Source organism: Lathamus discolor, chromosome 3 (assembly GCF_037157495.1).
Source record: "Lathamus discolor isolate bLatDis1 chromosome 3, bLatDis1.hap1, whole genome shotgun sequence".
NCBI lineage: Eukaryota > Metazoa > Chordata > Aves > Psittaciformes > Psittacidae > Lathamus > Lathamus discolor.
The window spans coordinates 98,847,871-98,872,008 of NC_088886.1; positions in this window are offsets into that span (position 1 = coordinate 98,847,871).

The window sequence follows — 24,138 nt, forward strand, 5'->3', positions numbered from 1 at the left end:
CCCCCCTTTTTTTTTTTTTACCTTAAAGAAAAGGCCAAGTAAACCCTTGTGATCTACACCTGTTCTCTCTCTCATGCTGTTGATCATGCAAATTAAAGGACTTGGGAAAGAGCCTTGTATAAATGGATCTCTCAAATAATGATTATACCTTGCTATAAATTATTATTGCCACCTTTTAAACTAGTATTTAAAAATCCTTCAAGATGAATTCCAAACAATACATTAAACTTACCACAGCAAACTTAACTATATGCAGTTCAGATGTGTCGGATAATGTTGGCTTAGTTTTGTAAATCAGCATTTCCTTAAACTGATTCCTCTATTGTGATTTTAGAGAGTAAAGCAAAACCATACGGAACAAATACGCCCAGCCAAGTACTACTTCTGAATAAAAGAAGATTTGGGAGGTGTGAACTGGTTCAAGCTTCAGGTCTTTTCACAAAGATATGCTAGGAAATATTTTAACCATTTTTGTGACTGTGTGATGTTTGTCTTTCTAGTTTCAGTAGTTTTAAGTTCAAAGGAATATTAAATAAAGTTAGTATCTATTCATGTAAAGCCGTCTTCTAGTTTGAACAAAGCAGTCTTTATCGATATAATCTGTTGTGGTTACAGCAAAACTTACAATCAGATTATTAATAATGCTCATAATGACAGGCAAAATTTGTGGGCAAAATAGACAAGAGACATAAAAGAAGAAACTGGAAAGAGAAATGGAGATAGTAGGTTGTAGCAGAACCAGAAATAGGATTTGATTTTTACATTCCTTTGACTATATTCTATTTCACTTTCATATTCATGTAAGTGTTCTGAGGTTTCAGTCGGATTTTTGGGATGCTTATGTTAGTACCTGTTATAATAAAGTGGAAGATTACTTCTGTGTAGATTACTCAGGTAAAAACTCAGCCACATAATACTCAGAGGACCCATTTAAAATAAATACTAATCTTATTAATTTCACAAGCTTACAGAAAATGCACAAATGTGCATTCAGAAATGTGAATGGATTTATTTCCCCCCTGCAATGTAATGAGTGCAAAGCAGAATAGAGAAAATCAGATCAGTGAGGTAAATTTTCATGTAAGGAACAAGTGTAAGCATTTTTCATAAAAAAGTAGAACAGGTCACCATTGAGAAGCATAATGCAGATCCTTAGCTGATGTAAAGGTGCTGTCATGTGTTCACCTGATTTGCATAGCTAAATTCTATCAGTGAAATAAATGAAGATAGAGGTGTGCTGCTTCAAACAGTTAAAAAATAACCACTCTTAAACTGTTATTTATGCAGACAGTATAAGTCAAATATGTTGACAACTGAATTTCAAAAGCTAGTTGAGACTAGAGTAGTCTGCAAGGCTTCTGATCTATAAAACAGAAGGGATAAACTTAGCAAAATCTCTGACAAACATGGAAACTGCTTCTCAGATTCAATACAGTGGTATGTTGCCTTACGCACAGTATTACAGGACTGTTGCAGTTCCAGTACTGCCATCAGTCACTTTAGTAGTGCAGGGTCTACAGGTACGTAAAGATGGATATACAAAACATCACAATCAAAAGTTGTGAACTGTTTTCTTCAACTTTTTTTGTTAATTTTGCACTAAAAATCACATTTGTTGTAAGATAGCTTTGTTAGGGAATGTGTTATTAAGACCATGCTAAAGAAGTGGTTTTATTTTCTTTTCAATTTAGGAGTGGTTCTGATTGTTTTAATACACCTTTTGAAAGCATGATATGCATTACATAATTCAGTGATGCAACTTACAATTTATGTACAAATAAAAGTATGAAACCTGAAAATACTAAAGATCCTGCTGATTAAACCAGAGCTTCAGTGCCAGTACCATGCATATGCATACTAGCCTCTGTAGACAAGACCCTACCCAGCTTTTTTAATGCTAATTTTTCAGGCTTGTAAAACTGCACAAGTACTAAGCTCACCTTATTGTCTATTTAGCAAAATCAACCTTTAAACAGACAAACAAATGTTCATTCTTTATTAACTAGGAAATTCTATAGAAACCAAAAGTAAAGGTTAAAATTAATTACAATCAGATGAATTATCTGTGAGATCTGGAGTGATGAAAGTCAGGATCCTCGTTATTATGGGGAAGAAACTACTCAGCAGAGGGATTTAATATCATTCCCTAACTGACTGATGAAGGAAAAACTTGAGAGAATTTGTGAAATCATTTTCTACTTACCTTTATTGCCTGCTCCTTGTGATAAAAGAAAAATTAACTTTTACAGTATTCTCATACAAAGTACATGCAGCTTTCTGTCAGCAATGAGTTTTACATGTTTTGACCTTGGTTTTGAGAAATTCTGCATGGTGTTAGATGTAAAAGTCATCTTTCTGAGTGTGCAAGAATGGAAAGGACAGAGAACAAAAGAGGGTCTCTGAAAAATTTTAAATAGTGAGACATGGGAAAAAATATTTTTAATAGTAACACAAGCTTATTAAAAAAAACCCCACATGATTTATATAACAATGTTATTTTAAAATAAATTTACAAAAATGTCATTTTTAAACAATGTAAAAAATCATTACATTAGCCTAAATTCCACAAGTTTGTTTTGACTGAAAAGGTATTCTTTACTCATGCTGATTAAGTATTTTAGTTAAATTATTACTCTCAGAATTAAGATATACAAACTCAGACATGTATCCAAACAGCCAACATCTTCTATCCAAGCATGTTCTGAATGTATCCTTGCTTCAGATAGTAATGACAGTATCTCAATGCACAGGTAATCAGTTCAACATTAAATTGATTTCAGGTTTATGCCTTCTGTTCATAAAGATATAAAAATGTAGTGGTTAGCAATTACTGTATTGGTTAGAGTGGCAGTTATCTCTTAGTTTCTTATCTCTTAGTCTATTGCTGAGTTCTATGAGAATTGAAATCTTAGCTACTTGTACCTATTGCTACTTTACCTTAAAGTCTTTTTTGACATTTTAAAAAGAATGGTGCTGATTCAGTTGTGTAGTTGATAACAGAAAGTTGCATTTCAACCCCTTTGGGATGTTCATTTTACAATAAAAAAACAAAACAAAACCCTAAACAAAACCAAAACTTACATAACTTCATGAATGAAGTGCTTTCAATGTTAATATAGTAATGTTCCAGTCATTCTAGTAGAATTACTCAGACTGGAATGTTCTCTGTAAAAGTGTTGTTAAATACTGAGGCAGGTTCCTTACCATCATGACAAATGCTACTTAGGAGTTTGCAAAATGTGTTTATTTGCCTAGCTTTCAGAATGTATTACTTCTACATTTTCATCCTTCAGTTAAGCATGTGCATGTTTGAGATATGCAGTACCTGTCTTTTAATCCCTTCTCCTCCAAATTATACAATTGTTGGACATTACTGATCTTAGTCTTTCCTCTGCTTTCTCCCTTTTAATGTATGCTATTGATATAAACATAGGACCCATCTTTCGTAATTTTGGTATTCTTAAAAAAAAATAATTATTTCCAGTAAAATAACAGTAGTAATACAGCTTTGAATTATACATAATTTTTATTTTAAGCTGTCAGGCAGTCCACCTGAATTTTCTTTGGCTTTTAAAGAAGCTTGAGTGATTTTTATTTCTTGCTCTTACAGAAAAAATTCTGAACTCTAAAGAGCAAACAAACAGAAAGCCTTTAAGCAATTCTTTAAGTTGACATTCAGTAAATCACAATTGCTGCATTTCACTGTGGTAAGACTTTAAGCTTAATACAGAACATAATATAAGCTTAATACTTTTCCAGTGCTTTTACTTATGCAGCTATTTATTACATTCTTAAAGGTCTGTCAGTAATTTGTAGTGTTTCTTGATATTAAGGCATGTTTGATTTATTCTTTTATTAATAATGATAAAATAATCATTATAAAGCCAGGATCATATCAAGGCACAAAATGTTTTATAATTAATAGCCTATATTTTATCAAGCTTATATTTGTTCTTTTGTTGTTTTCTTGAGACTGATGCAGTAATTTATGAAGATTGCTGGCAGAAAACTTAGTCTGAAAAATAGTTGTATTAATACAGGTATACTTCATGGGAATTTTTCCACTTTATCACATCTGTGGTGTAGTGGGTGTTAGTAGTCTGGTGGTCAGTTCATCAGTCATCTGGGAGTGATACACAGATTGGTAGCAGTAGCAGTACTCAAGAACTGCAGTGGCACATTCTCTAATATATTGATGTAGCAGTGAAAGTAAGTGGCTGCACCTGCGCATGGAAGCACAGTTATTTCACTTCAGATATCCCTCTGGTCTTGTATTTTGCTCCTGCTACGTTTTGATAGCTCTAATGCTTAGGAAGGAGAAAGGGGACTAGGGAACTAGAGGAAATTAAGGGACTAATTTGCTAGTTTTGATCTTTGATAACATTACTGGGTGCAATCCCACCTTTGCTGTGCCAGCAGTGAACTCTCTATGCTATTTGAAGTTACTGTACTGAATCCCTATTATCTAGGGTATTGTCTGTGGGCAGTCTTCAGTCCCTTCTTGTCATTCAGGCTTTCCTGAGTTTTCATCACATACATAAAATTAAAAGATTGCATTGTAAGAGAAAAAAGCTGATGCTGGATAAATTTCTGTATCATCTATTCTAGGGAAATAGTTAGGAAAAAAGTCCAGAATTTTTTGTGTGGATCATATATGTATACAATGCATTATGCCATTCAGAAGGCTACATATTATAAAACAGGTAGTATGTTATGATTTTGGACTTGTTTCAATATAGAAAACTATATATGTTGCCCTATACAAGCATATGTCTGTGTATCTGTTATCATACATTATATATATACTGTTGCCATATGTATGTAAATATGTATGTACATGGTTGAATACATATGCATGTGAGTAAACATACATTTATCTAATCTGTAGGCTGAATCAAGCCCCAAGTATAATAGCCCTTTTCTTTCAGAATAATACAAGAAAGGGGACCATTTATGGTATTTATGTATATATGTGTGTGTATAAATATATGGTAACATCTGCATTTGCAACCCACTTGAGAAATTAAAATATAACAGAAGGAAGAAACATCAGCCCACTGGAAATTGTCAGAGCAACCAGCCTGTCCCACAGTGGAGTCTGTCATGCACATGTACAGCTCCCACATGACAAATGCACTGTACAGCAAAGCAATGCATGTGCTTCTTACAAGAGAAAGCCCAGAGCTGTATAAAGCTTTTTATGTGGTCAACTCCACAGTTCATTGCTGGAACTGTCAGAATGTCAGAATGAGGGTCATTCTTAAGAGAAGGTCCATTGCCAGTGAAATAGGTCCATTGCTGCCCCTGGAGAGTGGGAGGAGGTGGGAGAGGGTGAAGAACATTCTCCTGGTCACCTATGTTGACAATTCTGTGATGTATCTTTCCAGTTGAATTTAATTCTGGTGAAATATATTTCTTTTTTTCTTTTTTTTTTTTTTTCCCTTGGGGGTGGGGGGAGTGGGCAGGGGGAATTACAGTTCTGAATATTACCTTTGTGTTATTTCAGGGAATAATATTTCATGGTTCTTATCACAAAATATAAATGAGTTTATAAGTAAATATGGGCGTGATCATGATTTTACAGTTGAAATTAAACTGAAAATAACTTCAAAACTAATCTTCAGATCTCATTAACCCTGTGTGCATTTTTGATTTTCAGGATATAGAATGGGACTCTGTAAAAATTTATCTTGGTTTTCAGACTTGTCAGTGATATATGATAATATTCATAAATTTGATGATTAGCTACCAGTCTGTTGTCTAAAATGTGTTGTTTGATTTGCTATCTCTGTCTCTTTCTATCTCTGTCTATTGCTATCCCTGTCTATCCTATGGTAGAGTTTGTTCTTGGAGTGTCCTCAAGGTAAGAATTTATTTAGAGTGGCATTTCTTCATCCTTGTGTAGCCATTCAAAGTTAGATTTGTTCTGAGGCACTTATGTAGAACAAAAATGATTGAATATCTGGTCCAGAGTATTTATTTTGTAATACAAATAAATTTGGCCACAACTCTAGGTACAGACACTGGAGGCATGTTCAGATCCTTGCATTAATGTAGCGTTTTTGTGATAAATATAATGACACATTTCCAGATCACAAAAAATAGGTGTTTTTTTTCCCTCCTGAGCCCAGTAGGGAGTATCAGTTAATCTCAAAGAATAAATACATCCATCATTGTGGTTTAACTTCAGCCAACAACCTATCTGCTTGCTTGTTCCCACCCTGGGGAGATGGGGGAGAGAATCAGAGGGTAAAAGTGGGAAAACTCGTGGATTCAGTTTAATAAGTAAAGCAAAAGCCACACACACAAGCAGAGCAAAACAAGGTATTCATTCACTGCTTCCCATTGTCAGGCAGATGTTAAGCCATCCCCAGGAAAACAGGGCTCCATCATGCATGATGGTTACTTGGAAAGACAAATTTCATCACACTGAACGTTCCATCTTTCCTTCTTCCCCCACCTTTATATGCTAAGCATGATGTTGTATGGAGATCCCTTTGGTCAGTTTTCCTGGCTTTTTCCCCTCCCAACTCTAGTGCAGAAAAGGCCTTGACTTTCCGTAAGCAACACACAGCAATAATGAAAACATCCCTGTGCTATCAAGAATGTTTTCTGCACAAATCCAAAACCTATCCCCATGCTAGTTACTATGAGCAACTGTATCTCAGCCAAAAGCAGCTCATCCGTCAAAAGCTTAATTTCCCGAAAGAGTACAAAAAGGCCTCCCATTTTGCAAGATCATATAGGAATTTATCTGAGACACCTTATAGGATTAAGTCTTCAAAAGCTCCCCTGGAGGCTTCTTTTCCTGGGGTACAATGGCTAGCTCCAGTTCCCAAGGTGAGAAAATACTTTGGGCATGTTTTGTGTCTGTGTCCTTACTGGCATAGAACCTTTCACTCTTGATGCCTACAGCCTGCTTTCAGGACACATGCAATGAGTCAGGTCCATTACTAGGGCCAGCTGTGATGTATTTATTCAATTTTCAGGCTCATTCACCTCTACAGGGACAGGCAATTATTATTACTTAACTATAGCATATAAAATACAGCACTGGAGTTTGATCTCAGAGGACTTGCTTCTAATACTTGAATGAATATGGTTCCTTTTCTGGTGTGCAAATTTTTCAGTCATCTAATCCTGCTTGTTTAGTCCAAACCAATCTGTTGCATGTGCTTTGACTGATCCACAAATAAAGTGGGGGTCTCTAAATTTTGTAGCCAATTAGTTAAAATAAAGCCCTCTCCCCCAGAAATTCTAACCAGGCACTTTATTTTTAAACTTTCTGTTGCATAGTTGTTTAGATCTTCTCTTTTGTTTCTGAAGCTGAACAGGTAGACTCTTCACCACTGCAGGCTCATTGGTACATCTTAGTGCTGAAAGCTGGGGCAAGATGTTTTCCATCAACCCTTGAAATGGATATTAGCAGAAAAGATAGACTTTTAAACACATTAAAATCTGTGGGGTTTTTATATGCCATGCAGTGGCTGAATATTGAATTTTTAGATGTTAAATTGTTTCAAACCTGCTTTATAAAACATCAATAAAAATGGGTAAAATCTGAAATTTTCCCAGTTGGTTTTTTTTTTTTCCTCTCTTATATTCTACCTGTTCACCTTAGAGTGTAGGTGATAACTTTTACTGTCTGAAGGAACTGATGTTTCAAACATTTGATTAGTCAGGGATTTTCTCCGTGATTTTACTGTAAGCTGGCCAAACTTTTTGCTGAACAGTTGCATATGCAAGTATAAATATATGTTGACTTATGGGGGTTGTTTTTGATTTTATATTTCCACCAGCAATCAAGATCTCTGTATTGTCAATAGGCTGTTGATTGATCTATTGAGTCTGTTATTCCCCCTTCAGCTGGTTACTTGAGCAAGGGTTACCTCAGTTTTGGTTCCTTAGTCTGTCATTGCCTCTTCTTTTCCTTTCTTTATGATTTAAAAAGAATTCTTCTGTTTCGCAGGCTGTCAATCTGTCACTTCTTATGAGTGCTAAATACACTAGGGAAAAAAGGCAATTTGTTACATTTCACAACTGAGGAAGGCTTCATGGCTTGGGAGATTAGTAATGAGCCTAAATACTGATATTACAGATACATCATAGAGCTACACGTGCTACTCACAAATTCAGAGATTTATCTATAGAAACATCATATAGCTTGCACCAGAGAAACACAGGACTAAATGCCATTGGTGGGACATGATTTTCTAGTACATGGTTGAACTGAAACACCTTGAAGTTCAAGTTTAACAAATGAATTATTTTTTTTTTATACATGCCTTTCCCAGCTTTTCTTCTTTCAGAAACCTACTGCAGATGGGCCTAGCACAGAATGACTTTTTTTCTTTTTCAGTTCAGCTGTACTTAATTGTTGCTTTCTTTTGAGCTTTCTATTAGCAACTATTATGCCAAAATCCTGTCTAACAGGAAAAAAACAATTCAATCAAATCCAGAGTTTGCAATGGGCAGCTGTTTAAACAAAAAGTTTCAAACAGCAGGGGTCTGGAGACTCTTCAGGGAATGTGTTTAATTGCACTACTTAAGTTTCACTAAGATTTAATGATCTCCAGGAGATTTTGGCTCCAGTTATTTCAATCCAGTGATGTGAGGTTGCTCCTGACTTTGATTGAAAATTCAGAGTGGTGGTCCACTCTGACTGAAGAATAAATCATAACTTTTGGAAAGGAATTTACAGTATTTATATTACATTCACTAGCCATTTTGAAAAATTATAGGAAATATTTGTTAATTTTTTATTAATTGATGTAGGTTCTTTCGAGATTAAAAAAAAGGTTAAAATTCAATAAAAGTTTGGGTGGCTTGTTTGATTAGAAGTTTATGACATTCTTCGGACAGGAGGTTTTAAGTCTTTTAGCAACTTTTACATTTATAGCTACTTAAGCAATATGGATTTTTCCAAGATGATAGGTGAATTAAGTGTGTGAAAGCTAAATGATGCTTATATACTGCTATTTTCCACTGCCTGAAGCAATACCTGAAAAACTTAGTATTAAAAGCCAAAACAAAGAGGGATGAAAAAAAAGAAAGCCCACTAAAAATACTCTAACCCAACAAAAAAGTAAAACCCTGACCCCTAAACCCTTCAACAAACCCACCTTCATTCCTGTGGGATATAACAACATTATTGCCTTGTAAGATAGCTGATGTGACAAGATGCTCATTTTACAGTGTTTAAATATGAACCCTGATCAATAATAAATAAAGCAGTAACTTTAAATAACTTTGACAACATAGTTTAAGATTGAATTTTAAGCCAAGAATATCCTACCAACTTGCTTTCATACAAGGCATGTGCAGTTGTCTTCTCAGAAGCTGAAGATGATAATTTTTAATGATCTTTGGTTAGGAGGTGACCTAGGAATGCACTTAATCTCTTAGCAAACTAGATCCATGAGGGAAGGAAGAAAGGTATCTACTCATAGCTAATGCCAGTATTCCATTCTTGTATATTTTACATACTTTATAGTCGTATTTTTTTCTACAAACAAAATATGATTTTTTCACTTATTAGCTATCATTAAATACAGTTTGCTCATAATTTTTTTATGTACCTGGGGACATAAGGAGTATATAGGGAGGGAACCACAACTTAAATCCTCCCCTACAAGGACTGTAAGAAAAAATTAAGAACCTGACACCCTGGAATCTAAAAATATATTCAGATGTGACACTTCCAGTTCAGGCTGTTGGAATACATGGTACAATTCTGTTCACACATAAATGTAATCAAGGTGAATATGTATATTGGAAAGCTTAGTTTATAATTAAGAGCTCTCTCTTTCAAATTTCTGGGCATTGTTTCCCTGCGCTGCATTTTTTTGGATACTATTTCGTATCTAAATAATTCATCCTTAATTGGCAGTTAAAAAACATTCACTCAAGAATAGCCATTTTGCTTCACATTTGATTAAAATAACATATTATTTGAATTTTCAAGGCTGTGTTCAGTCACAGATATTGAAAAGCACATGTGAGAACACATTATTTTTATATTAATTTTATATAAGTTAATAATGAATTTCAAGTTAGAAACATAGCCAGATACCAAGTGAATAGCATGGCAGATTTTGGAGTTATCTGCTGATGTCTTTGCAAATATATTTTTGAATCACATGCTTGCTTACCTTTGTTCAACTAAGCATATGTATTTATATGTATTTGACTATATCTAGACATACATGTAAATACACACAAGCACACAGAATATTAGTTCCTACAGTGTCGTATGGATCATAGAGGGAGAGCTATTTGTGATATTTGAAGCTGTTTTTCTTACATGCTGAATCACATAAAATGAAGATAAGAATACACAACAGCTTTTTTTAAAAACAACAACAACAAAGTGTATGTACAGTTTTCAGAAATACATTCTCATATGGAAAAGTGATGTTGAATCTCCCTAATCTGGTTGGTAAAAGCATGAAAATTGTATAGTATTTCTTTCTCAATATAAAACACTCCTAGTGAAAGAGCCTTCCTAAGAAGGAAATTAATGACTACATTACTATGAGAATTCTGTAAGGCCTAATGAAGTATGCTTCACTACAATTTAGATTTTTGGGAATTTTTAAATTCTTGGGATTCTTTAAAATAGTCTGGTATGACAGAATCATAGAATGGTTTGGGTTGGAAGGGACCTTACAGGTCATCTATTTCCATCCTCCCTGCAATAGGCAGGGACACCTTCACTAGACCAGGTTGCTCAAAGAAGCTACAAAGAGAATGTTAAGATTCACTTATGACTTATCAGTTATAGTTCTGAGGGTACTCAATATAAAATAAGTTGTATTTTTAAAAAGCAATTGCTTTTATCTAGCACACTGTTGTACTTGCAGTAACTAGCCTGAATGAATTTCAAACCTATCACTGACTTAATGATTACAGAATGAAGCTGCCTTTAATTCATGATTTTTGCCAGGTATATTTTTTATCAAGGGTTTGGAAAGAACATTGTTGCCGTAATTGCACACTATCTGACAGATGGTACAATGGCAGTGATGTTTTACTAATATACTTCATTATTAGATATTCACACCAGAATTATTTGCCTTTTAGTAACACTGACATAAATTGTGCAGGCTGGAAAACAGGTTTATTCTTCCAGAAAGGTATTTTTAATAAAATTAATACAATGACATTTGGAACTGCAAGCTTTGAGGCATTTGTATCCTGTACCAAAAAGCTTAATTAACTCATAGCTTAGGGATTTTGTTGTGTTTCTTTTGAGCACAATCACTAACAAAATAATTATATTACCAACTGAAGTAAAATCAGCGGTACTATTAAACTTAGTTCATGTGTCTTACCATTGTAAAATCTAAACATTGGCATTGGTATCAGTGAGAAACCTTATAGGATGGAAGCTTACAGGTCTTCCTCTGATTAATTCCGAATCAATACCAAAATGCTACTACTTAGCCAAACATCAGAAAATAAGTCACACTAGACATCAAATTCATACACATTAGTAGTTCAGCAGTTAACTTTTGTATTTCTTTGCCTTTTAGTGAGAGTTACTTTGTATACAAGAAATTCAATGTCTGAACAGATAAATTCCATCAGAAAAATTGTGACTATGCATCTTTCAGTCTTGGTACTGTTTTGCTTTTTACTTGGTCTTTTTCTGCTTATATCTCAGCAGATAACTGACCTTTGAGGTGCTTTACTATTGTGAACAGCAAACAAACAAGAATTTGAAAAAATACTTCTGTGGAACTAATGTTCATTCCCATCATAATTTTCTGAGGTTTCAAGAAGAATACTTTGAAGGTTTCTTCCTGTCCGAGAGCACTACTGATAAATTTTTGAGAGACTCACTGTATTCATTTCATGTTACAGTTTTTACTTATAATACAAGACACCTTGGAAGAAACACCTTGGTCGCTGCTTATTCACTACCAGAATACTCAGCCATGAGATATATCTCCCTGGAACACCAAACTTCACTAGTTCCGCTCCTTGCAGAACAACTTGCCTGAGTATATTGCTGCAGGTATATAATTTTTCATATTTTAGATGGGCTTCTTTCATGCACTGAAATTCTAGCTAGCTAGATAAATCAGAAAGGATTACACCTTGTATCAGCCAAAATACAAAAAAGACCAATGTTTTGGGGTTTGTTTTTTTTGTTTGTTTGTTTTTTTTGTTTGTTTTTTTTTTTTATTAAAGCCTTGGTACAACTGTCAAATAGACTGTGGCTGGGAAACTTCCATTCCTTTACTATATTCTCAGCATAAAAACAATGCAGTTGTCTGTCAGAAGCTCTTCAAATTATAGGCATGCAGTTTTACTGTAGTCAAAGAGAAAATGTAATAAATACAGGTATATAAACGTGCATGTGTATAAATGATTACTTTTTTTTTTTCTTGGAAGGAGAGATTTTGTTGTTGGCATTTTTTTTTAAATCTGAAACGAAAGAAACAATAGTTTTGATAGCATTAGCAATCATTTTACTGCATAGACAAGGGACAGCCATATTCTTGGTATGTTAGAAGTATTTACATTATACAGTATGACTACTTTTTGGCTTGGAGTTTGATACCTATTTGGTTTGTCTTTAGGTGTTTGAGCTAAAGTATTTACCAAACTGCATGTTTTGCAATATTCATAACTATGTCTCTAAATCATCCTCTAGGAAGTCACACATACAATATCCAATTGTAATATAGCTTGCACTTACAAAAGTATGAGAAAAAAATATAAATTTTCATATAAAGGCATTTTAAAAAAAATACAGCTACCATATTGAAATCTTGGCATGTTTATGTCTTATTATTGTACTCTGGAAAATCTTAGCCATACAACCCACTACATGCTAAGAGATCTGAGTTTCAAAGCATTAATAGCTCTAGTTCAGTACATAGGAAAGGCAATGTTTTTGGACTTTATTGAGATTAATTTTCCTTATGAAAGTGCTAATTATATCCATGCCCAAACAGACCTTAAGAGTTCATTAAAAATCAATTTATTAAAATTCGCTAGTAAGAAAAGATTGAACAGGTAAGAATTACTAGGTAGGCTTGATAATAGGATAAGATAGAGTTTTGTTAGATATTTCAAGGACTGGAGCCTAAGCCTTGTATTCTGTCTTGGTTTGGCCTTAAACTGAAGGGCAAGCTAATACCTGTCAGATTATTCATCAGTCTCCACTTGCAGATTCTTCATTAGCTGCAATTTTTTATACATGAAGGATAACTCACCATCAAATAGTTGAAAAACAAAGAAAACTTCTAACAGAATGAATGCAGGCTTTAGAGGCAAGGTGATATTAATATGGGGCCACAGACTTGAAAAGCCACTATTTCAAGTCCTTGTATAAATTGCTACTCCTGAATATGAAAAAATAAAATGAAAAAAAAAAAGAAAAGAAATCCATATGTGGCTTCCTTGCCTACATTATAGCTCTTCCATGGTGCCGATTGACATTTGGTAGCATAAATATAGGGAGTTTAATTTTCAAAATATTTAATTTATCATTAAAAATATGAAAACAGAGGTATTCTTATTCTATTGGAATAATTTTAGTCTTTTAAGCTTCAACTGTAAATTTAACAATGAAACCAACAGTAATTGGTGGATTAATATTTTTTAAAGTTCTGTAACTATAACACCTTGGTTTTAATACAGTCACAAAGGAGGCAGAGCAAGCTACTTGTAAAAGAATGTATTTGAGGTATTTTCTCTGTAGTTTGTTCAGCTGCCATGTTTATCAAAAGTCAAATATGACAGATTTGGGTTGATTTAATTTCGTTGTTGATGTTTATATTTTATGTGGGTTTGTAAATTAGTTTGTCATCCAAGGTAACAAAAACATAGTTGGTTTGTCATTGTCAGCTCTTTCATTTTTTCTTGGAACTCTTAGTTTAGTTTTTCATTTGTTTGCATCTATTCCAAAGGAACATGACTTTGTATCTCTTTCATGCAATGCAAGATCTAATTAGCTCATTCTTAATAACATATAATTAGGGATTCTTTTAATAGATACATAAATATGTGGGAGGAAAATATTACAAGAAAAGGAGCTTTTTGTATAGGAGCTTTAATATAGAAGCAAACCTGATTCCTCTTGGTAATAGGTGTGTATGAGTAATTTCATCATCTCTTATAATAAAATTTAAACTGTAGTTATCTCTGTAATAGGGCTGGTTCAATTTCTCTACTCAGCCTATAGAATTAGGGTTTTTCTTGTTTTCCCTTGTATAATATGATATTTTTGCAGTAGATAGTACACTCTTGAGCTTTTAACAAACTGAGGGTTACACATTGACTCGTCATGCTAAATATTTGGACATAGGAAAAAGTGTTATCTGCTTTTAGAAATGCCATCAATGGTCCTGTAACAAGAAGCTAAGGAGCTGACACTGAGTGCTGGCCTGTGCTTTTGAATTCAGCAGAGGTCAGATACTTGGGGCTTGCTGTGGTTAGTAGTAGCAAAGCACTGGTGTATGAATCAACATCTTTTTCCACATCTGCCTATAGGGGTTTACATGGTTCAGTTTATAGCATAGAGTGAATATACATAGGAACATTGGCTTTTGAGGCCCATGGGTTTTCTGTCAAAATTGCTGACTACCAGTCTTCCTGGAGTTTGAGACCAAAGTCCACCCTGTGAATAAGAGGACCCACCATCAGGAGATCTGCTGGTGCACTGCCTTTCCTGCTAATGTGTGATATACTCAGATCAAGTAAATCTGGATTGTTTGTCTATGCCTCTTCCCAGTCAGAGACCTTGAACTGACTGATGTGCCTTTGAATACCCATGCATTTATAAAGCAAATGAGGGCAGTAGATACCACAGCTAAAAATTAAGATGCTATCTTTCTTAAATCAGCGTGTACTCAGAAAGCTATGTGAAACTAGAGATTTTTCTGTTTCTTTTATTCATGCAGAAGATGAGAAGCTGGAAGTTATGTTTTCTGTTAATACCAGGTTCTTGCACCTCATGCTACTGTTGAGGTCTTGATAAGATTACATAACATCCCCGTGACTGCCAGTGTGCAGTGGTGGTGGTGGTTTTGGAAATGTGGCTTTCACACAACAGGGCAGGCAGTGGAGGGTGGGAGACAGGACACTATCTATGTGTTGTGATGTTTTTTCCTTGAAGGATGGTCACACATGGTTATGATTACAATATATGATTAGCTATACAATTACAGTGTGAGATCTTTCATGTATTTATATTACATCAGTGAGGTGACAGGATAAAATACAGTCATGAATGATTTTCCATAACAAAGTAGTCTTGAAAGGTTTTTCCTCTAAGTAATTTAATCTTGTGATTCAGTATACTGAATAGAATGGTTTAACCATGTACTTTCTTATTCTTACAGTGTTAGAAATTATCTCAACTTTCTCTTTATGACTGTATGTTTTGCTCTTGACAGAAGGAAGCACACTTATTTACAGCAGGAAACTGTTATGGAACTTTTTGTTGTGGTATTTCAGATTAAACTCTAAAGCAGCCTGAAAAACTAAAACATCCGGTGCTTAATTCTTAGATGCATGTATAGAGTCATTAGGGTATCCAAGAATTATGTATCCCTAAAAATTGAATTTGACCCTTAAGTATATTGCTTTCTTCTTTTTTTTCTGCTCTGTTCTGTATGTCAGGATGCATGAACTTGGCTTTTTTGTTTGTTTGTTTGTTTTTCTTGATTTTAAAATTATCTGAAAAGGACAGCCCTTTTAAATGATTTGAGTCATTAATCTCAGTTATTGTGACAAAAAATTACAGTAAATCACTCTACTCTGTGGAGTGTACCCCTTGCAGCATCAACCTAGCATTACTTTGAGAAATGTCCCATTTTGTTTTTTCATTTGCAGGTTACCAATGGGACTTCCCTCTCAATATTAGTTATTATAGATGTAGAGCTATTGGGAAATCATGAGTTTGTAAATTTCATAATACTGTACTGCCACATGCTATTTCTATATGTGGAAGTGTATTGATTAGGCGTGCTTTATGGTCGGTGTTATATGCCACTAATCTCCAAAAGCAATCCTATATCTTTTAAAATGTTTTATGAATTCAGATCTAACAATTTTGATAAAGAAAAGAAAATGTGTATGTTTTGTTAGAGTAGATGATGGGGATAAATGTGAGTGAAAGAGTGAAAAGTATAGACAAGACTGTAGAAAAAGAGTTGTGGAAAAGTAGAGGAGTAAAGAAAAGCAGACTGTAAATCAGAAAAAGAAAAAAGACAAAAATTACACTGTCAAAATGGATTATAAATAACAATCTTTCAATGTTTTTATTACATGTCAGGCAATCTTGCTTCTTTAGGGAAAGGATGTAACTAAGTGATTCCCTGAGCATGCTTACAGGCCTTTAAGATGTCTTGACATTATATTCCATTTGTCACTCAGATAATACTAGTAAAAGGGAATAAAATTATTTAATGTTCCAGTATATAAATTATAAGTTTAATGTCTATTCTTCAGAAGCTGTATGCAACCGAGTGAAAGGCTCCATTGAATAAAGCTGAAGAGGGCAAGAGGAGTTACTTGAGCAAGTATTAGTATGCAAGTTCAGTTTACATGTAGTCCAATCCTATACGATGGAAAACGGGGAAGATCTCAGCTACTGGAGTACTGTCTTCTAAATGTGTTCTCAGCATTGCGAAAGTGTTTCAAAAAGTTATTTAGTCTGTTCTTGTGTGTTGGCTTTCCTAGTATAAGATTCCGTGGTTATCTAGAAGGGAAGATTATTTTGTAGAAAACAGAACTATATATAGTGGAATTAAAGTGTTTTGTTTTGCTTTTGGGAAGAAGTTTTTCTCTGGTTTTCATTTGAGGATTGCTTAGAATGTTGTAGGTAATGTGTAGTGATGCTGAAAAAGTATACCTGTTGGGTATTGAAAGGAAGCTGGGAACTCATTGAGCAGGACTAGTGGAAGGATATAATGTAAGACTGGAGGCAACAGTTCTGGGAAGAAAGCAGATACAGTGTTATGCGGAAAACTGAGAGCAGGTGGGTGACTTTTTCACCTGTGACATTTATTTTCCCTACTACTGATGCTAAAACTTTCAGTTTCATTTTCACAGCTTTGGTATAAACTGAGTCTCTTAAACTCTCTTGATTTGGCAGAAGATTACTGAGTTTTTAAACATCAGACTTCAGAAGCACTGAGCTGCATCTCATGGCCAGAACAAATTGTCATGGGACCCTTTCATCTGTCAGCGTGGCAACCTCAGTAGAGCTCCCCTTACTGAGTCTATTTCACACTTTTGAATGGAAACTTGATTATCATGAAAAATTACTTTTTACTTTTTTTTTTTTTTTTCCTCTGGCTGGAGTTTTCTGAAGTTCTGGCTTAAATCTTAACTGAACAGTTGAAAAAAACATCATGTTTCCAGTTTGGGTGGAAAAGATTTCCCCCTTATCTACTTTTGAGGGCAAAAAGAGCAAAGGCAGGTAGGTGAAGCAGAGTTAAATCATATAAATTCATATGAACTGTAGGGATTTTCTGGTTTTCTTACCGTTCACTTCCTTGCCTTGCACATATTGTAAAATTTCACCCTATGTTAAAAAGATGAGCAGGAAAAGGTCTATGTATAAAGAAGGTATATACATCAAGTCAGATTTCAGGGCTTAGGCAGTATTTAGAAAAATCTGTGTATTGTGAGCTCTGTTTTCTAGAGAAAATTTCATCCAACGCATAAGAGATTTTTCCTTAATTTTTCTTTCCTTATTCACACGTGTTAAGACTCTGAAAGAGCAGCCATATGATGTAAGTTCTGTTTGGTGTTCAGCCATGTCTATCCTGTATTGAATACATGAATTTGGGAGATCATTAGAATAATAATTGGCCATAATTTGTTTTTTTTTCCTAGAATTCTAGCAGTAAGATAAGCTGCAAAGAAGTCACAGAAAATTTTTTTCTAATTTGAATGCTACTACTCTGTGTCATATATTTCAGAATTTGACAGTACACTCACCGATTTTATTAATTTTAACAGTATAGTGTGTCTATGTTGCATAACATCTTCTGGGAACTGAGAGAGATTAAAAATACATTGTCAAAACATATTTGTATAACTCCCTTTCTAAAAATTGAAGAAGGCACAGAGCTGTAACTTTTGTGTATGTGATATTATATTGCAGTTCTGTTATTCATAGAAAGAAATGTAAAGTGACAACAAACATATTCAGTATTTCATTTGATAACTTGTAAGAACAAACCTCTGTATAGAATGAAAAGTTTTTATAACAAGTTCTACCCTAGACTTTAGCTAAAAAGACATGTATGTAAACTCCTTCAGTGTTCTCTATCAAAATAAGTTTGCAGTGGTTTGAAATATGTGGTTTTCTCAGTGAAAAAGCTGTGCATGTCTTGCATAATATCAAAGTTTCAAATTTCAGTATCTGTTTCTGCTACCAAAAAGCCCATCACTAAAAAGAATATAGAAATGTGAACAAAAAGTATTCCTTTTATGCAAATAAATTTTAATGTTAACTGAAGTCAGTAAGCTTCTTGGTGTTACAGATTTAGAAATATTAGGCTTCATATTCTGATTACTTTCATAAACCTCTTCTGGGCAAAACTAGATGTGTTTGTTCCCAGTAGAATGTGTTTGAATACTAGTATGTCCATGTGAAGTAATTAAGTATGTAGCACATTCACAGGTACATGCATCCAAAAAACTATTTCTCACATAGTATTATGACTTACGAGTTACATGAGACTCAGCACAGCGCTTCAAAAGCTTTTGGCCCCAGTATTAGATATATTTTGCATATCCCAGTGAAAATGAAGTTAGATTGTGGCTTGAGGAGTCTTTAAAACTATAGTCCTTAAAATTTTCTATTGCATTATTGAAGTACAGTGCAAGATCATTCCTTTAATTCTGATACAATATCAGAGAAGTATTTACTGTCTGCTAGACTATATATATCGTGAACAATAAGTGCATCAGTGTTGAGATCTTTCTCTCCTTAGGGAAACTGGCATTCTCTGTTATGTTCTATTCAGCTAACAGTATTGAGGAAAGCCAATAACTCAAAATGCTATTTAATTGTAACTGAAACTACACTCCATTCTAAAATTGTTAGTTCCCCACTAATCCCAGGAAATGGGCTGGCCAGTTGCAGAAGACAGAAGGAGATGCTGTCTGACTGCAAAGAAGCAGTTTTGGCTTACACATCTTCTGCCTTCCTCTCACCACTGACTTTCACAATAAAAGTTAACAGATAAAGATCTACTAGGAAGTGGATTAAAACTTGAAAACTTGGGGTTTGGATCTGTGTGTTCCTCCATCTCCCCAGTATCCGCTTACTGAAATTATTTTTTAAATGTATGTTCCAGAAATCATTCAGGCTAACTCACAGTGTCAATGCACTATTTTCAAAAATACTAAGTAGGCTTGCTGTACTGCACTTCGCACACTTTAAAAGCAAGGAGTGGAAAAAATTAGAACAGATTTCAATTTTCAGTGATTCTTGCCTCATTTCTCTTTGATATAATAAACCCTTGGTTTAACAACTCAATATCAACTGTTGATACATCTGGTTTACTGCTTTTTTGCTGTCTGGGAACAGCTTGATCCTACTCACTTTCTGTTGGCTGGAATATGTCATGTAATCTATAGGAGAATAAAGTCAGCCAGCCACTTCTGGCTATCCTCAGCTCCTTGAGACCTTCCATTTCATGGTTGACTTAATGCCAGTCTTTTACACTTTTTTTTCACTCCTTATTGCCTCTTTGGGCCCAATACTCTGCTCCTGCTGTTCTGTATACAGAAATTAAGTTGTGAAAACTTAGAGATGTTCAGAAAGTCTACCTTCTTTAAAAGGTGATATTTGTAATTACATCTCAGCCAAGGATCTTCTGACGTACCCAGGAGCCAGTAGGTCACAGATAACAGTGTAGCAGTAAGACTTGAAATGTCAGCTGATAAATGAATTCTCTTTACTCACTAGCATGTCAGATTTGCTAAACTGTATACCTGTGTTTTCATATTATGAGCATTGAGTCCTTATGTGTTGCATATCACAGTCTAGATGAGCAATTTATGAGGCACAGAAGTAATCTTAATGATGGCCTAAGCTTTTAGAAAAAGCACCAATACAAAGATCTGGTTGCCAGTCATAGCAACAAAAGTTGGTAATAATGAGCAAGCACTTAATTCAAGAGAGACCCAAACCAATTTTTCTTTGAAGGCTGACCAGTAAGGAAAGGAAGATGTTTTTGTTTCGGGTAAGAAGTAGCTGATGGGCTCACTTGTCCTGAAATGCATATTAGTAGTTTGAGTCGCCATGTACTTTTTAATTACACAGGCAAAGTAAAGTTGGTTTGAAATGCTCTTAAATTGAATGACTAGAGCAGTCATACACTAATGCTGGGAAATATTACCTGCTTACTATGTCTTGCTATACTTAAAGATTATACTTATGGCAGTATTACAAGAATATCTTTTCCTACTTACTGTTTAATCTCTTATGTTATTTTGATGTCATTGGTGTCTATGATATCCCTCGTTACCTTTTTCTTAGAATTATAGTGCTTCCTAAAGGGCAGTATGTTTTTGTACTGGGTGCTGTTCAAGAACTTAAATATTAAATATTTATCTAAGACTAACTTTATTTCATTATACAACTAACAATTAAAGATCATCTAGTTCAAACACCCCTGCCATGAGCAGGGCCTCTTTCCACTAGACCAGGTTCCTCAAAGCCCCATCCAAACTGGCCTTGAACTCTTCTAGGGATGGGGCATCTGGAGATTCTCTGGGCAATCTCCTTTAGTGCCTCACCACTATCATAGTAAAATTTTTTTCCAATCCAACCTAAATATTCAAGATGGCATGATCTGGAACAGTGGTAAAAGTAGATGCATTTATACTCTCTACGTAACATAGCTAAGAAATGCATTTATGGGTCTTCTAATGTAAAAAACCAGTGCAGCTGAAGGAGTACCAGCATCAAAGCTATGAATAATCTTGGTGGTTACATTTCTTTAGTTATATAAACTCTGGAAGTCAGCATTCATGGAGAAAGAAGTGCTGTGCTGCAGCATGGAGGTGAAGTGGAGCAGGAACGATCACAAAACACAGAACAGAGCCCTGTGAAGTAGAAGCACTTACCCTTGTTACTGCGTTAGGTCAAAAAAGCCTTCTGGAATCAAACGGGTATTCTATATGGAGTTGTGTGTGCAGTACAGAGCTTCTAGGTATTCGAGATGTGATGCTGTGTGGTGATGTTGGTTGTGGCATATACTACGTGCAGAGGTAATGCAGAAGTCTATGAAGATTCTGAATACAAAACTCTACTTCTGTAGAGTCTGGTGAATAACAGGTGTGTACATGTGGGTATAGCGAGGGGATATAGCTGCAGCTGTAGAGTCTGTCAAAAAATATCCTAAGTCCTGTTCAGTCCTTAGCGAGCTTAAGCGTTATCCAGACTACATAACTGTGAAACCAGAACTAGTGAGATTACAGTTCTTCAGTCTGCGAGTTAGTTGCCACTGCTTCAATAAGTACTTTGCTTTGTTAAATTTATATAATTTTTAAATGGTAAATGTTTAATGGAAAAATACTAACTGATAGCATTATTTGCCTACATTGCTTTTTTGTTTGCTTGTTTGTTTGGGGGTTTGGGGGGGGGGGTTGTTTGTTTTGTTGTTTTGTTTTTTTTTTTTTTGTTGGGGGGGGCGGGTTTTTGTTGTGGGTTTTTTTTTGTTTGTTTGTTTGTTTCTTGATGCCTCAGATAGTAGTTCTAGCCTCCAGGTACTTAATATGGTATATAAATGACTTGCTAAAGTAACTGGGAAAAGTTACTAACAGCCTTCAAAAATAGAAATAATAACAAAAGCAGCAAGGCTGTATACCAATAGCCCAATAATGAATAGACTTTTGAGTGATTTTTAAAATATTTACAAGCCATTTTGACGTATCTTATTAGGCTGACCTAGAAGAGCTGGTTCAAACAGATTCCTCATCAATAATTAGTTAATCTTTAGGCCAGCGTTCTGATTTCCATAGGACCATTGTGTTCTACTATCAGAGATTCCATTAATTTTAATAGTTATTCTTGTAAAGTATTGGTAGCTGTAAATAGATTCAACCTAGGTTTAAAAGTAATTCTGATGGCTGTTTAGATGAGAAAAGTAACTAGGGGGCTTCAGTTTAAAAGCAAATGCGAGTTGCATGCAATACACTCAAACATTATTATCTGTTGCGTTTGTATTGCTTACCTTACAGAAGTGCATAAAGTCACCATCCTAACGAGTGTGTTAGGTATATGAAGTGGCAATATCCACTTCAAGGAATTTGTAATCTGTATAAAGTCAAAGAGGTCAAAAGTTGCAGCAATATAGTGAATTCACTTCTTGACAATATGAAGCAGACCAGTACTGGAGCTGGAAGAAGAGCTTCCGTTTATTTCAGTGTTTCTGTAAATTAAACTAGGCAACACTGAGAGATATGACCTTGCTGTGAGACACTAGAGCAATGGATTGTTTGGTTGTTTGTTTGGGGGGTTATGGGTTTTTGTTTGTTTGGGGTTTTTTTGCTAGTTTCCCCATGGTAATGATGAGAGGATTGCATAAAGTATATTATCACATGGAAAAAGTGACCAAGCTTTAATCTTTTGCGCATCAAAAAGCAGTGAAACAAACCAATGTTAACTTGAAAGAATCATGTTGGATGAGATTTTGAAATTAAGTTTGATCAAATATATTTAAATCTTATGCTTGCTCTTCCTGATGTCAGTTTCTGCTTCTGTTTATCACCTTTTCCATTCATCTTCAAACTTTAGGATCTTTCCATTCTGAAAGGTAGAATAAAGCAGACTAGAGAAAGTTCTAGTTAAAAAAAAAAACAAACAAAAAAAAACAAACAAAAAACCCCAACAAACCAACAACAAAACCACACTCCCTCAAAAAAAAAAAAAAAGGCAACAAAAACCAAAACCTAACCACCATAACAGTACTGATTTGCCCAAGTAAATAAAGAATCACTTAATTGAAATACTTGGAATGCATTCTATAAATAGCTGAAGCATTTAGCCCTTGATGTTTGAGTGGTTATTGAATATTTTGTAGGAATGGTTAGAGATTTCCTGGTAAATACAAAGAGGACAGGTTTTGCAGTATATCCCTGGAGACAAAAATAAAGATATCAGGACTTATGTTCTATGGATTTTTTGTACTTTTCTGTTCAGAACTTATTGTGTACTCATAAGTGCATATTTCATGTATATTTTATAATATGTATATTTTATAGATGTCTGAGAAACTGTAAAAGATAAATAGCATGTTTTTTCATAAACAATTTTAACAAAAGTACATCATGCAGTCTACCTGTACAAAAAAAAGTCCAACACTACTTTCATACATTTCTTATGTGCCTGTTGACTGATGAACAGAAACTGGTTGTGTTCTGTTCTGTGTGTGTTCAGATATCACTAAAATAATATAGATCTTAGCTATTTTTCTTTTTTCATTCTCAGGGGTGCTATACAGTAACACTAACATAATCTTTCTATAGGATGTTCACGTGCCCACTTAGCAATAATCAGAAGTCACTTTTCTTCTGTTTTCTGACTCCTTAGATGTCTGTCATCTGACTTAAGATTCTCTGCTAGATGGATAGAGGATGTAATAAAAAATACAGAATTACTGTAAGGCATGTCTGTATTTCTTTCTAATAATTTCTGGTTTATTGTTGATGTAGTGTTGTTTGTACCTCCAGTTGTACTGCTGCCAATCCTGCTGTGGAAATGAGATACTTCATCCCCGAAGTGTCCCATGAGTTATGAAGTAAACATATGAAAGAACTTGCAGGAGAGCCTGAAATGTAAATGATAATATATTGTCTTCTATCATATCAGTTTACCTCATCATTTCAGCACATACAATTACTCATCTCGGGATACTCACAATATGATGTAACATTATGTAACAGCATAAATTTTCATTTTTTCACCTAGGATGGCTTAATAACAAGGCATTTTTAGAATTTATTAAAAGATTAGAGCTGCCCAATTTTATTTACCAGTATCTGGAAAAGAGAATAAAAGATGCATGAAAGACTGAGACTGAAAAATCCAAGATCTTAAAGGTTTAAAGTTGAAGTATGACAGGGATTTGCATCATGTTGCAGATTTATTTTGGA